This window comes from Taeniopygia guttata, chromosome 3 (genome assembly GCF_048771995.1).
Source record: "Taeniopygia guttata chromosome 3, bTaeGut7.mat, whole genome shotgun sequence".
NCBI lineage: Eukaryota > Metazoa > Chordata > Aves > Passeriformes > Estrildidae > Taeniopygia > Taeniopygia guttata.
The window spans coordinates 27572755-27588161 of NC_133027.1; the positions used below are offsets into that span (position 1 = coordinate 27572755).

Below are 15407 nucleotides of genomic sequence, written 5' to 3' on the forward strand. Positions count from 1 at the left end.
GGGTTGCAAGAACAAATAAAGTCATAAAAATCATCAGTAACCTGAAAATTAAGCAGATAACAGGTATCAACACACAAGTACCTTCTTATATTCACAGATTAATTGTGACAAAAGAAATACATTTCCAGAAATCCAGGGTTGCCCTTTCTAATCTTACACTTGTGGTGATCTGGAGATGATGACATAGTTTGGTTCCATTTGAAACATTCATTAGGGAGAACCAGATTCTGCAGACTCAATCATATGTTGATTTAATGCTTTCAGAGTATTGCCACTTTGGCTGACATAAGTCTCAGTAACATTAGCAAGGCTGTGGCAAGCACATTTTTCTCACTCTCGGGATTTTTCATAGAGGTGCACAGAGAGAAATGAAAGAGAAAACAATTTCTATTTCTGCTTCTTGTTTTCCTATGTGGAATATGTTTGGAGAATTTTTTACCTGGAGTGATTGCTTGATTGGATCTGGTGAGGATTGTTTGAGCCTGATGGCCAATCCAATCCACCTGTGTCTGGACTCTCGGAAGAGGGTCACAAGTTGTGTTAGAGAAAGTAGTATGTAGTTTTAGTATCTTCCTTTTTATATAGTATATTAATGTATTTTTCCATAATTATAATAAAGAAATCATTCAGCCTTCTGAATTGAGTCAGACATCGTAATTTCTTCCCATTTGGTTCACCTGCATTTACAATTCAAGGCCACATCAAAAGAAGTCAGAAAATCTTGTGGAAGAGCATCTCTGCCAGATTTATTCTTGTCATGATGGCTACTACCTGCTAAAATTTCACAGAATTACAATGAACAGCAACTATTCCGAGGGCTGAGGGCAGGCATGCAATTCCTATGACTGGAATAGCTGTCCTATGGTGCAATCTGTACTTGTAATGGCTGTATATTACTCATGCAATTTTGACATTAAACCATTAGTATTTGATTAGTATTTGATCAGTGTACAGAAGGAACAGTAAAAAGAGGAAAAAGGCTTCTTTTATATCCTTCTAACTACTATCTACAAAATTATTTTAAGAATCTTTATGCCTTTCTCCCCATCTTTTAGTCTCTGAGGAGGAAAAGAGGAAAGGATTGAACAGAGAAGAAATGTTTCTACTGAAAGGATGAGGCTGGAGCAACAAACCAGAGGTTTGGGGGTTTTCAGTCTTAGGTAAGTAATATCTTCCTTCTATTGCTTCCCGCCCTGCATATGAGAAACTTCTCTTCAGCAGCCTCACTAATTTCCAAATAAAAATGCATTACAGGAACCATGCTATAGTTATTCTTTTTATAGCTTCACCAGCATGGGAGGGAACATGACAACATTAGAAATAGTTTTGTTACAAGCTCTGTGTTGAAAGGCTAATGGGAAACAAAGATAATATAGTGATCCCAGTTCTCTGTCCATATTTAGTAATTTATATTTTATTTCTGTCTTTGCTTTAATAAATTCAGAAACTCCCTGGTAATTTAGGAAGCTAAATAACATTTTTTAAATGCATTGGAAACCAATTTCGCAAAGTTTTTACAACATTAATGAGGCAGGATTATCTACTTGCTCTTCTATTAGGAATTGTAAAAAGCAAACATTATTATTGTGTAATCACATAATCAAAATTTAGTAACAATAGAATATTTATTATGTGCTTTCATATACTGTGTTAAATATAAATTGTATTTTAGCAGGCTTTTATGTATACATATAACTGTATGTCTAACTATGCATGCATATATAGAACACCCAGATTGGAAAGTTCATCTGGTATATTTTTATCTAAAACTTAATATTTTTCTGTCTAAAATACATATACATTTGTTCCCAAGAGCCTAAATTTCTTTAAAATTCATTGACTTTAGTCTCCTAAGTTTACCATGGAGCCTTGAAATTCTTTGCTAGGTTTCCATGAAAGGTGACAACCACTGCTCCATAAGCTGAACTACATTATGAGGCCTCTAGCTTCACACTCAAGTTCTATAGATATTCTCTTGTAGAGATAGAAAAAAGTGCGATTCAGTGAGGGAAAAAAAGGGCACTTTTCTTGCAGTGAAAGGGCAGGCTGTAGAAGAGGCTGAGCATTCCTACAAGTTGCATTCTTGGAAAGATATCTTCTCTTCTGTATAGGTGAAAGCTTATAGCATCTTGCAAATCCAAAGGTGGGAGGGTTGGATACCAAAATGATAAAAGAAGGGATGATCTTGTAACATTTTAAAATGAGGATGTTCAACTTTAGGTCCCTGGCAGTAGTTTTGTTGTACAGGAGGCATTTTCTGTCTGAAATAATTTTAGCAAATGCTGTACCATGGTTTCAGAAATTTGTGAGACGGATTTGCAAAATTCCATAAATTACTCTTTAAATTCTAAATGTGTCATTCAACAGTTCTTAAACTGTACAGCAGTACTGAACTTCCTGGGTATGAGAAGTCCAGCACAAAACATTACAGTCGTCCACCCTCCAAGCTGGGCAAAAACTGAGCCACCCTCAGGTAAGAAACTGCCAAAATCTACACTGCTTTCCCCCACCCCCTAGAACCATTCCAGAGTTATGCCAAGGCATTGCTATGTCTTTTGACTTTTAATAGAGGTCTATTTGCCATTTCCATGACAACAAATGGTGAGAAATTTCCCTGAAGGCACCTAAGGAGCAAGTAACAAAAACAGGCAACATGCAGCTTCATTCCAGTGCAAACTGTGTAGAATTTTTGCCTAAAGTTTTACTTGTATGCATCCATTTACATTGCTTAGGTAGGCCATTTGCTTTGCCGCTTTCAGCAGTGCTTTCAAGCCATAGGTACTCCATAAATTGAAAGTGTTCCACATGACACGTGGCTGACACCTTGCAGGAGAGATGATGTCCATCCAATCTACCTTCTCACTGAGAAGACAAGGCAACAGATTACATTACTTTGCTATTGAAAAAAAGATTTTCATGTCTCTTGTAAGCAGAAGTTTAAAAAAAAAGTTTGAAAAATATCTATAGTAACTGTTCATCTGACCAGACAAAGCTTGCAACTTTCTTCTTTGAGTTAGTCTGCCTTTCAAATTAAAATAGGACACATACCTTCCATTTTATCAGGCATCTGCAAAGCCATTGTGAACAGATTTTTAAGACACTCACCTATATCTGGTCCACAATGCCAGAAAACTGAAGAGTCACTGAACCCTTGATATCTTCTTTCTTCTTCCCATAATATGTCCTCTAAGAAAAAAATCTTCATATTTTTAGGAAAAGTACAAACTCCTTTGACCTAAAAACTGGGCACACAGAATTGCTAAAGTTTAAGTAGAGCAACAAACAAGATTACATAAAGAAAGTGAAATATTAGAAGTAAAACAATCAAACTTCTTAACACAATTTAGTATATTTAATTCACCATGAATGTAGATGAATAGATGCATGGATAGTCAGGGAGTTTTAGTATATAAATTTTGGTTTTCAAGTTGCAGTGGGTTCATTCATAAAAATATTAATTACCATTATTTGCTTGCTCCGTACTTCTAACATCCTCTTTTTATTAATATTTTGACCTTACTGACATTTACTATTTCAAAGCTTCAGCTCTCATAAACTCACATCTTCCCCTTTTTTCCTTAAATTAAACTTCTCAATATCTAATTTGTTTTTTTTTTTAATTGGTTTTGAAATAATCTCTAAAAACAGCACTTCTGTGACAGTAATTGACACCATGTGCAAACATAGACAGAATGTATAGATGCTGTTAAAGTGGAAGGAATAAAGTATTAGGCCAAGTAAGCTTTCAAGTTTCACATATTTGTAACTTTGTTAAATGGAGCTTTATTTGAATGCAGGGTACGTGGCAAAGCAACAGTAATCAAAGATGCTGAAAAAAAGGTCTTTTTTTTATGTTCTATGATTTTGACTTTTTAATCTCTTGTATCTTATAGCTAAAATGATGCTTTACATCAAAACCCATCAGTAACAAAAGTCCAGTCTGCTTCTGGATGATAGCTTCAATACTGAGGTGTTAATTAATGTAGTAACAGTATCTGGATCTCAACAGAATCACATTACAGCTACATATCTCAGACCTAGACACCTTTTTTTAACTATTCTTCAGATATTTTTCCCCAATCTTTGAGACACTTTTGACACGTTGGTTATTTTCCATAGCTATACTGTCCATATTCTAGCTCTATGTAGATACATAGATTGATACAGACACATGTAAAAGAGTCCCAAATAAAATACACCAGTCTCCCACCATTCATGCTCTTCAAAAGTATTGTTAATCATATTCTTAGTCCACCAGAGTCATATTCATATGTATTGTGCTGGTACTAGCGATGGATGAAGTAAAGAAGAAGAGATTGGATTAGGAAGAACATGAGAATCAGGTCCTTAATTGTGATACAATAATTTGCCCCAGTAATTTTTCTGTGCACGATTCTTCTGTGCTGTTCTCCTTCTCTGACTAAAAAGAAAGGGTGTGGAAAATATTTCAGCCCATACCAGTGAAGGCAGTGGAGAATCTTTACTATACTAGATTTTAGAACATTGATACATATACATGTCAATTGTTGCCAGACAAAATATAATATTTTAATGTGTACCCTATTTATTTATCAAATATCTTTCTATTAAAATTTTTGAGGGACAGCTGTGATTTCTCTGTTGTATTTTTCTCTCTGATTAGGAAATTGACTTGTAAATGAATATGGAACTTTGCTAGCTAGAATTATGACATGACAGATCATTTCACTGTCAAAGAACTATCATTTATGGTATTAAACATCAGTAATTTTACTAAAATGGTGGTGTAATGTGAGCTAAGAGCATTTGACAGATTTCAGGGCAAAAAAGAGCAGTTAGTGTCTGTTTAGGAAATTGAGTTGCCCTTAAAAATAAATTGATTCTTCAGTGTTCATAGTTTTTAATTGGCAGGCAGAATAATTGATAGCTTTATTGCTCAAGCCAATTATCATATATGTACCTATATATATATTATCAAGATATTCCTAACTCTTCAGTCCCTGCACTTAATAATCCAGAGCCACAATTAGCTAATGATAAAACCAGCTCTCTCATTAATATGCTTTCCAGGGTGCAATGACACATAAGAAATTTATTCAAATGTATCTGCAGCAATATGGAGCTGCAAGGCTGTATTTACATCGGTGCTGCTGTAGATGACTGAATTAATTCAAAGCAGAAGAAAAAACTGGCTATGCCTGCAGAATAATATTATTACTCTTGACTCCCTGCTAGCATCTTCCTCTGCTTGATCCTATCCTCAAAAACCTGTAATCATCAAGTTCTAGGCAGCATGCTCTTTAATGTGAAAATTGAAATAGGCTCAGAAGATTAGTTTGGAACTCAGGAACCTCTGTATTGTGCCTGGCAGTGGGATGCAATGCAGTTCAGAGCCGGGCAGCTGTAGTGCTGCTTAAATTGTGGACATATGGAATGGGATCAAAACAGTCCAGCAGGCATCGTGGGAGTGCTGCCAGGAGGATCTTGCAGGAAAGTGTTTCATTGTCACCTTCACTTCATGGAGATAAAAGCTTAGCAGGGAGCAAGTGAATAGTTCTGGTGCTGATTACAGAAGGCAAGGAGAGATCCTGGAGAGAGGTTGTAAAAATAGTAGGTTAAAAGTCCTAAGTGGCACTGCTAATTTGGAGGCTTTAATCCTGTGTCTAGATTTCATTATTGATGACACCCCTATAAGTAAAACATTGCTGTAAGGACCTATGTCTGAATGTTGGAAACTCAATTACACATTGTGTGAATGTGGGTTGATTAGCTAGTGGCCTTCAATTTAAAGGCAGTGGCCCTGGGTTTCCTTTGAACATCATGAAGGTGGCCCTTTGCTGTGGATGTTCACATGCTAAAAAATATGCTCAATGTTTTTTTTTTTTTTAACTGTGTTTCAAGGCCAAATTTAGTTGTTCTTATCTGAAAAGTCCCGGTGAGGCACTGTCCAAGAACACTGTTTCTTTTAAAGACTTCAGATGTGTATATATTCTATATCTAAGTAAAATAATGCTTTGGTAATCAGTTATTTATTTCACCGTGCTAAGATTTCAAGTCTAACCTGCTCTCTGTTATTATATCTTATTAAATAGGATAAACAGATTGTATATTGATTTTAAGAGCTCATATTCTCCTGTCCTTGACTATGAATAAACAGATAATGGCACTTGAATTGGCATTCATATGATCAAAGTGCATAGATATTAGAAGACAAAAACATAAATGAGGAATTATAGCTACATTTTTGGCTGTGCTTCAGAGAAGATAATTCTTCATTTAAAGACACTGAACACTCAAGTAATATGAAACATAAATATTATTAAGGTGAATAATTAGTGAACAATGCATATGACATTGAGGACAGAGATTGAAATGGGCTGAACACTTTCCTCTTGCTTTGTATATATTGTATACTATTATTCAGACTAGTTATATATTATAGAAATGTTGACTTACTTTAATGCTTCTCATGACATAAAAAAGTGTCTGGAAAGCTGTTTATCAGGGAAGATTGAGAGCAGCAATGATACTAAGCCATTATTCTACTTCCATTTTATCATTCCTGTATTTGCAGAAAAAAGTAGAGCAGGCACAAATGAAAATATCATAAAGAATTCTATTGACTTCCATTGCATGCACAGAAAATAGGAGATTAACAAGATGGATATAGAAAGACTTCTAAGAACTGTTTTCTTTAAAAACACAAAATAGTTATATGTCTGTAGGCTAAAAGTTTATGGGGGATATTTTCCCCATTTGGAGTATGAGTTTGAGACTAGTTTATATGAAATGTAGATTAACTAAAATAATGAAAAAACATTCAAATGTGAAGAAATTTTAAACTTTTAATATGAGGCACAAGGTATAAGAGAAAATAGAATCTTAAAGCAAATCATCTGTTGGGCAGCTGTTATTCTTCCAATGGATGTAGCATGTCTAAAACTCATGAGGAAGAGGATCAGTTTATTAGCAGTGCTGCACTTGTTCCTTGATGGGGAAAGAAGGCAAGCAGTATTACTTTCTCAATACAGAAGTTAATCTTGAAATACCTTGTTGCAAAATTTTATTTTCAACAAAAATTGAAGTCTTAATTAAAATCATCAAGCAAATTAGCATTCCCTTAAGATTCGGGGCCATATTTTATAGTTGGGCTTATAGACTTCAGGCTTAAAAAATTTTTACTCTTCTTGAACAGAAAAGGGGAGCTTAAGTTTGACATTTCTCCACATAGATGGAGCATAGGGAAAATGTTCCTAGGCTAGCCAGGGCATTGATATCTAAATCATACCATCCTCAGCAGATCAAAATCTTTCTATATTCTGAGCAGAGACTACATCCCAATTCCAGTTTCCAGTTAAAAAAAAAAAAAATTATTAAATATAAGAAAAGAGAAAAATCCCAGGAAATACTTTTTTGCATCTGCAGTTAGAATACACACCTGACCACCATTTTAAGAAAGGTATGGTTGAATTAGAAAAGTTGCAAAGAAGTTCTATGAGAATGACCAAAGTCCCTGAACACCTCTGTTACAATTTTTCATAGTTGATAAAAGTCTGATGTTTTGTAATTCAGCGGTTTTTGCCTGTCCTTCAAAGTACTTTGAATAAAATTAGCTTGTATATAAATAACTTCCTGCAAGGTTATTTTATATAACGAAGTCTTCTTTAGTGTCCTCACAAGGTATTAAAATAGCATCACCACTTTTAGGTCACTTGTCATGTAGAGGGACAATTTAAGCAGGTGCTTAAATTTAAGCATCAGGCTGCTCTTTGGTGCCCTGGAACCTTGATGAACTTCTTTACAGTTAAGTCATTAAGTCACGTGAATTTCTTGTCTTTCAACTGATAGATAAGCTCCAGAAACTGAGACAGTTAAGATATTTTAGATGGCCTACTACTTTAAATTGAATGAAATAGGAACATATACTAAGGAATTTGGATAATATCAGTCCTACTAATATTAAATCTGCATGCTTTATTTCTCCCTGTTAAAGGAAAATTAGGTTTTATATAAGTCACAATATTTTACTTGAATCTTCACTCTTCTAATCTCTTTCCACATAATTCCTTTAATGAGATGGGGTTCCATATAAATATCTCATTACAAGTTCAAAAGAGTGGCTACTGGTAAAAGTTATTTTAAATGTCAACAAAATGCAGTTACTGTGTGTGCAATGAATATGCCACATCCATGAGAAAAATCACAAGGTAAAGAGTTTGTAAAATATTGTTTCCAGGGCACATCACCATGTACAATACATAATTCTAAAACAAGAAAGGTGATTTGCATTCAGTTGCTTTTTGGTTTACTCCAAAGGTGTCCTGAATTAGTGAGCAAAGGTATAGATGTCCACAAAGAAGAAAAGGACTCTCCTGTTTGACGTTACTATGAAAATTTCATTCTCTTGGTGTGGAAAAAGCTTATGCAATTCAGTTTATTTAGTAACTAAGCAAATCAATAAAATACAGCATATTAACTATTACATTTATTCTTAAAAAGCAAATATGCCACCTGGAGTGTATTTGTCTGCCAGCAGTATTTGTTTATGAATGCTCTCTATTGTTCTTTTTTTACTATCTGCTTTTGAGAACACTTCATGCACTCCAGTCTTCAGTATTTCTCCCAGAACTTAGTATTTACACTTCCCTGGGATCCTCCTGCCCTCACTACAGCACTGGGCAGAGGGCACAGAAGTTGGGACTTCTGTTCATTATTTCTCCCTTCAGTGTTCATACCTGTTTCACCTTTGGTATGTTCTTTTCACTCTGTTGTTTTTTCTTTTTTATTTTTTTCCAGCTCAGGTTTGTCCAGAGTTACTTTGTTTTGCAGTTTGATAACCACTGATACCAGTGGTATGGTAACCCATGATTTTTCCAGCACAGCACCAGTGCATCAAGGATGAACTGAGCTATGTCTTTTTTTCTCTTCCATTTTAGGCTGTCTATTCCACTGAATGTTTCCTCACTCTCTAATCTTTTGTCAAAATCTTTGTCCATCTCTGAGTCTCAATTTATCTATCTTTTTCCACTTATCTCTTTTAGTACTTGATTCTCCTTTTCTTGCTCACAGAGAGCTCTTCCATGAGCAGTTTGTATTCATAAGAATCTGAAAGACACTCAGGTTTAGTTCTTTTCAAATGAAAGCTAGTATACCTTCCTGTTTATATTTTTGAGTTTTTTCAAGCTGCTTGATCTCATTATTATCAAGCTGTGCAGTGGAGCACTTGACAGTATTGATATATCTTACTTACAGGTAAAGCAAGGTTTTCAAGACATGACAGTTCAGGTTTCAACAGAATTTTTAAAATAAAGAAAATTTCAAAATTTTAAATCTCCCTTAATGGTGAAATAGATTAACTAAAAATCCATTAGGAAAAGCAAGTAGGATTTAAAATATATTTTTGTTTTCTCTGGATAAATTTCATGTCTCAAAGTCCCAAAAGAAATCCTTAATTAGTGGAGCCCCTCAAGGGTCTGTACTGGGACTAATACTACTTAATAGGTTCATTAGTGACATGGACAGAGGGATGAATGCACTCTCAGCAGGTTTGAAGATGACACCAAGCTGAGTTGTGTGTTTGATTTGCTTGAGGGATGGGATACCATCTGGAGGGACCTTGTCAGGCTTGAGAGTTGGGCCCATGAGAGCAGGGGCAGGGCTCTGCACCTGGGTCTGGACAACTTCTGGTATCAATCCAGGCTGGGGAATGAGCAGATCCAGAGCAGCCCTTCCCAGAAGGACTTGGGGGTGCTGGTGGATGAGAGGCTGGACATGGTATTTTAATGTCAACTTGCAGCCCAGAAAGCCAAATATATATTGGGCTGCATCCAAAGCAATGTGAGCAGCAGAGTGAGGGGAGGGAATTCTGCCCCTCTACCCCCTCTACTCTGGCCTTGTGAGATCCCAGATGGAGTATTGCATCCACCTCTGAGGTCCACAAACACAAGAAACACCTGGGCCTGTTAGAGCAGGTGGAGACATGGACCACAAGGGCCAGAACTGCTCTTCCACGACGAAGGCTGAGTTTGGGTTGTTCAGCCTAGAGAAGGAAAGGCTCTGGGGAGACATATTGCATGTTTTCAGTACATAGAGAAGGCTTATAAGAAAGATGGAGACTTTTTAGCAAGGCATGTAGAGGCAGGACAAGGGCCAACAGTTTTTTTACAATGAGTGGTGAGGCCCAGGAATAGGCTGCCCGGAAAAGCTGTGGATGCCCCATCCCTGAGAGTGTAGAAGACCAGGTAGAATGGAGCTTAGAGTAATCTGGTTTAGTAAAAGATGTCCCTGTCCATCACAAAGGGTTGAACTGGATGGTCCTTGAAGGTCCCTTCTAACCTGAATCTTTTTATGATTTTGATTCTGATATCCTGATTCCTTTAAGACATTTGCAAAAATAATTCTGAAATATGCTGTGAATTCATTCAATTAGCTGCAATTCAAGTGCACTACTTAGAACTTCCACTGCTTTCTGTGTGTGTTCATAAGGTAAAACCGAATGGCATATGGCCCAATTAAAAAAACTGTGGGTGCAGGTTTCCTATTAGTCCAACCAACAGCATAATTTGTGTTCCTTTAACAGCCAAGCCTTCCACTAAGATGCATATTATCATACCTAGGATGAGGACTATATTTTCAGTGAAAAATATGTTTGATCATGAAGGATTTGGATCTTAAAATTTTTCATGTGTCTATACAGAATTCTGTAGATTGCCTTTTTATTTAAACTCTTTACTGAAGTCTGCCTACTATCATACAAATACACTTAATCTGGTGAGATATTTACAAAATATTAACTTTGATCATTCACTGTCAATTTTTTGTGGAAGCTGGTGAAAGACATCTACTTTCCAGAGAAATTGAGCACTCTAATTAATTTAGGCCAAATGTGCTACCCTGTAGATAAACAGGGTGTCTTAAGAAAGATTATGGAATGTGATCTTAGGTTCTTCATTATGCAGGCAGACTCCTCATCACTGCTGAAAGTTTATGTGCTTTGATCTGTTCTTATGAAACTATAGTAAGCTGGTGACTGCAGCATTGCACTAGGAGATTCAAGTCCTGGCATGACTATTATCTTCCTTCTTAACATTTAACAGCTCACATCACTCACATCATCAATGTTTCCCTTCTTTCTCTTTCTTCCATATTTCTTTTCAATTTGCAGTTTTATTTTAATCCATTATTTTAAGCTAGAGGCAAATTGCAAATATTGCTTAGTTTAACTAGTGCCTCTTTGCATTTTTTTTACCAACCAATCTCCCTCTAATCTTATGCAGCTCTTGACTAATAATAATTTTATTCACTTTAGACGTCAAAATTATTTCAAATATAGTGTCCATATTTTATTCCTTTTCATCCTTCAGCCCAAGCATCATTATATACACTGTGCACATTTTATTAAAAAAAAAAATGCAGTTAACAGTAAAGGCCAAATGAATTAAAGTACTTGGCTTGTATAGTAAGACTTACCATAAGTTCTTATCCTTACATGTGGTTATAACTTTTGGAAATGAACACAAAATTCAAGATCTTGGTTATGTGAAATGAATAGGGAAAATGAGTGAAAAGAGGGAAAACAATCTTGCACGAGAAAAGATTTATGTGCGTGTATATATATATATATATATATATATATATATATATATATATATATACATACAGAGATCTACATAAATATGTATTAAGATTTGTGTTGTATAGATACAAATTATCCAACATCTTTCTCAGTTCAACTAGAGTATTCTTTTTTTTACAATGTTTTTTCTTCACTGTAGATGGAGTGAGTCCATAAAAAAATGAGTGAATTTTGAAAAGTTTTCTGCTATAATGACATTTTGACCTCAAAAAAATCATAATTTTATAGAGTAATTCAGGTTGGAACATACCGCGTGAGGTCTTTCATCCAAGCCTTTCCTCACAGCAGGGTCAAAAAAGAATAGAATCCAAGTTGTTCAGGGCTTTATCTAGTCAGGTCTTGAAAATCTCCAAGAGCAGAGGCTACAAAATCATCTGGGAAACTTGCTTTACTCTTTAATCATGGTCATAATTTTGTCCTTACGTCAGAATCTCCCCTTTGAATTTTTGGTCATTGCCTCTCAACCTCCTGACATGCCCAGCTGTGAATAGTCTGTCTGTATCTCCTTTCCATCCTCCTCAGAGGGACCGGGGATCTCCTTAAATGCCCTTTTCCAGGCAGGAGTGGAAGGCACCTTGAATGACATTGCAGAGTTACATTTTTCTTCTTGGGATAAATTTCACATCAAGAATTTTCTCTTTCTTTAGAAACATGAGTTTTGAATGTTTCTGTACTTTATGTAAAATCTTTCATACTTTGACAGGATTTATAAATTAATTTAATTCACTTACTACCTAGCAGGTCTAGAAACATCAACTCTTCAGCAACTTCCTTGGCTTCAGCACCATAAATTGCAGGCAGTATCTTTAGTTTGGGTTCTTGTGCTTTATTTTACTTTCTTATCTGAATTTGTTAACTTCTAGTCTGTGAGTCTGAGCATTTCTAAAAAGGCCTTTGACAAGCCACGGGCATATTGAATTTATGTGAAATAATATGTTTTTTTGATGTGTTCAATGTTTGTATGTATTGTTAGCAACTCTGTGTACCAAAATAACATTTATCCTAGACTTTGATTTAAAATTGAAGAAATTTATTATAAGACACTACTCAGAATTACCTTAGTCCATAAAGATTTTTTTGCTTAAAATAAAGCCTAGGGTTGAATACAACGTCATATTCATTGGAGGGAGATTAATCTTTATTCTTTTATCAGGTTTGCCACTTAGCTAGGGAAGTGTTCCCAGCAGAGGTCGCATAATTTTAGTATAGACTTGTGGTGCAGTGCTGCTAGAGAAGGGAAGAGGAATTATGAAATAACCCTGGTTGCTGAGCAGTGTTGCAGTTTCTGTTAGGTGGAGAGACTGAGCAGCAGCTCTGTGTGTGTATATGCAAGAGGTGCAAAGAATAAGAGCTCAACAGGTACTAAATTTGCTGCAACATTTCCTTCTCCCTTCTTCTCAGCCAGTTTATGGCCAGGAAAAAAAGTAATACTCCACTATTGCCTAACTATGGTCCTTTGCAACAGGACTTATTCTTGAAGACCTTTGCATTCAAAACTTAGAAAAATAGTTTGGTTTTTTCCCTTAAAATTCACAAAGTACAGGAATACATCAAAATATGAAGATGGTGAGGACAAAGTCTCTCAGAAAGTGGACAATACAGGGAGCGAAGTGTGTCTAGGATTGCAGTCAAACAATCCCTTTTAATGAAAATTTGCCTGCTGGGCAGAATCAGAGAATCTCCTCTGAAGTATGAAGCAGTGATGAGTGATATTAGCTGATGATATGGTTCTGTATAACTTTATACATTTTTCTTAGTGCAGATCATCACAGGAGTGCCCAAAGAATAATTATCTTGGTAATTTTTTAATCTTGGATGAATATATTGTATAGCATTGTGATATATTTATAAAAAGCTATGCTATTTTTTATGCTAAAGACAGCACCCATCTATCAATCAATCTATCTGGCTTTTGTTTGCAATACATTTTAGACACTTTATCTAAAGCATGTTTGATTTAGGCATGTATATATGCATTATTCAGGATGATTGAGGAGTGTTCTAATGCTTTTTAGAAGGCATTTTTTATATCCTATTTCTGAAAGGAAAAAATTAATAATGTAGAAATGTTTAAAAGCTGTTTAAAATTCTAGACATTTTCTCTTTGAAATCTGAGTTTCCTATTCTGTCTTTATTGTAAATTAAATTCTGAATTCTAGGAAAACATGATAAATGCTGTGAAATTTCTTTTTCAGTCATTGCCTAAGCTGCTAGGACAATCTTGGGCCCTGGATTAGAAACTGACCTCAACCCAGCCAGAAAATTAGATTAAAGCAGAACTTCAAATCAAATGTCTCAACTGAGTATTACTCATGCAAACTATCTATATAGGAAAAATACAATAATTTTGAAAATTTTTGAATACAATGACAGAATATAGACAAAAAGCTGGGTTTTTAGAAGATATTAAGGTACTTTGGTGTTCATTGCTGCAGAGCCTTGGGGACAGACACAGAATGTGACATAGGCAACAAAGTTGAGAGTCCTAATTGCAAGACATATGTCTTAATTTTAGCTGTCCAATACCAGATTAATTATCCTCTATTACTTTTATGGTCACAATGTAGAGAGCTTAATACAGCCACATCCTAGGTATAAGAACATGCACTTAGTTTTCCTGCATCCCTCAGACTTCTAAATAATGTTTTTTACAATCTCCCTCATTCCATCAGGTGAGAAGATAATACAAGGTTGACTAAGACGCTGAAAGAACAGTGAAAGGCTGATGAAAATGTTGAAAAACAGATCTAAGATGATCAACATGTGGATGGTGACTGCACAAAAACAAAGAAACAAAAACCCAAAAAACTCACCCCTCCCAGAAAAGGGGGAAAAAAAGCTAGAAAATGTGCTTGAATAATCCTCTGAAGAGATGTCCTTGTTCAAAAGCCCAGATCCTGAAATATTTGGTTGCAAACGATGCAATTTGGGAGCTTTTGTCTCTTTTCAGTACTTGCAATGACCTGTGCAATAGAAGATACTAACAGTATGAAAAAGTGCAGCAAGAACTGGTAGTCACAGTGGTGAGTTCCTATGAGAACTGAAGACTGTCTGGAGGCTGCAAAAGAATCCCATCTTAAGTATATACTACTTACAATTATCTAAGAGGATATTTTCCTGTTATTCTTGAAGTTTCATTTAGAATTAGTTGCCTGCTTACTGCCAACTTGATTACTAATAATATTCAGTACCATGACAAAGGCTGTGGTTGCAGCTTGAGAACGTTTAGTGAATTATGTAAAACTTATATTCCACAAAAAATTATTAATAAAACTACCATAGGGAGAAAAGTTCTGCATGTTTATTCATTTATTTTAGCTTCCTTTGCTTTTAAATGTGATGGCTTATAAGTAGTTCACTGTACAGACCATAAGCTAGGCTGATAAGTTGTCATGTGTTGGTCATGGGGAAAATATTAAATTTCATGTTTTTGTCACAGATTAATAGAAAAACCATATTAATACAATGCAGAAAATGTATATAATTTCAGAGTCATGCCTAGAGGAAAACAGAATCAAGGAAGGGTTTATGTAGGAAAAGAACGGCAATACAATGTTGAGACATCTTGGAATTTCTCTATAGTGAAAGAGAACCCCATAATATACTGGCTTCATCCCTGTTGTATGTATATACTGAAAAGGGAAATCTTCACATCTTTCTATGTGATTTATCTCTGCTAAATACCCAGCTGTCATCTAAGGTAATTACCCTAGGTTCTTCTTATAGAGAGAAATAGGCATTTCCTGAAGGTGTTTTTCACTCAGACTCAAATTCAAAGATGAAGTTAAGTGCC

General features: G+C 35.4%; 1 long non-coding RNA gene across 1 annotated transcript; it reads left to right on the forward strand.

Annotated features, from left to right (window-relative positions):
* The first annotated feature begins 914 nt into the window (after positions 1 to 914).
* On the forward strand, positions 915 to 15062 carry LOC140683576 (uncharacterized). The gene is made up of 3 exons (XR_012054744.1): positions 915 to 1160; positions 2368 to 2473; positions 14287 to 15062. It is a non-coding gene; the product is annotated as an uncharacterized lncRNA (long non-coding RNA).
* Positions 15063 to 15407: the final 345 nt, after the last annotated feature.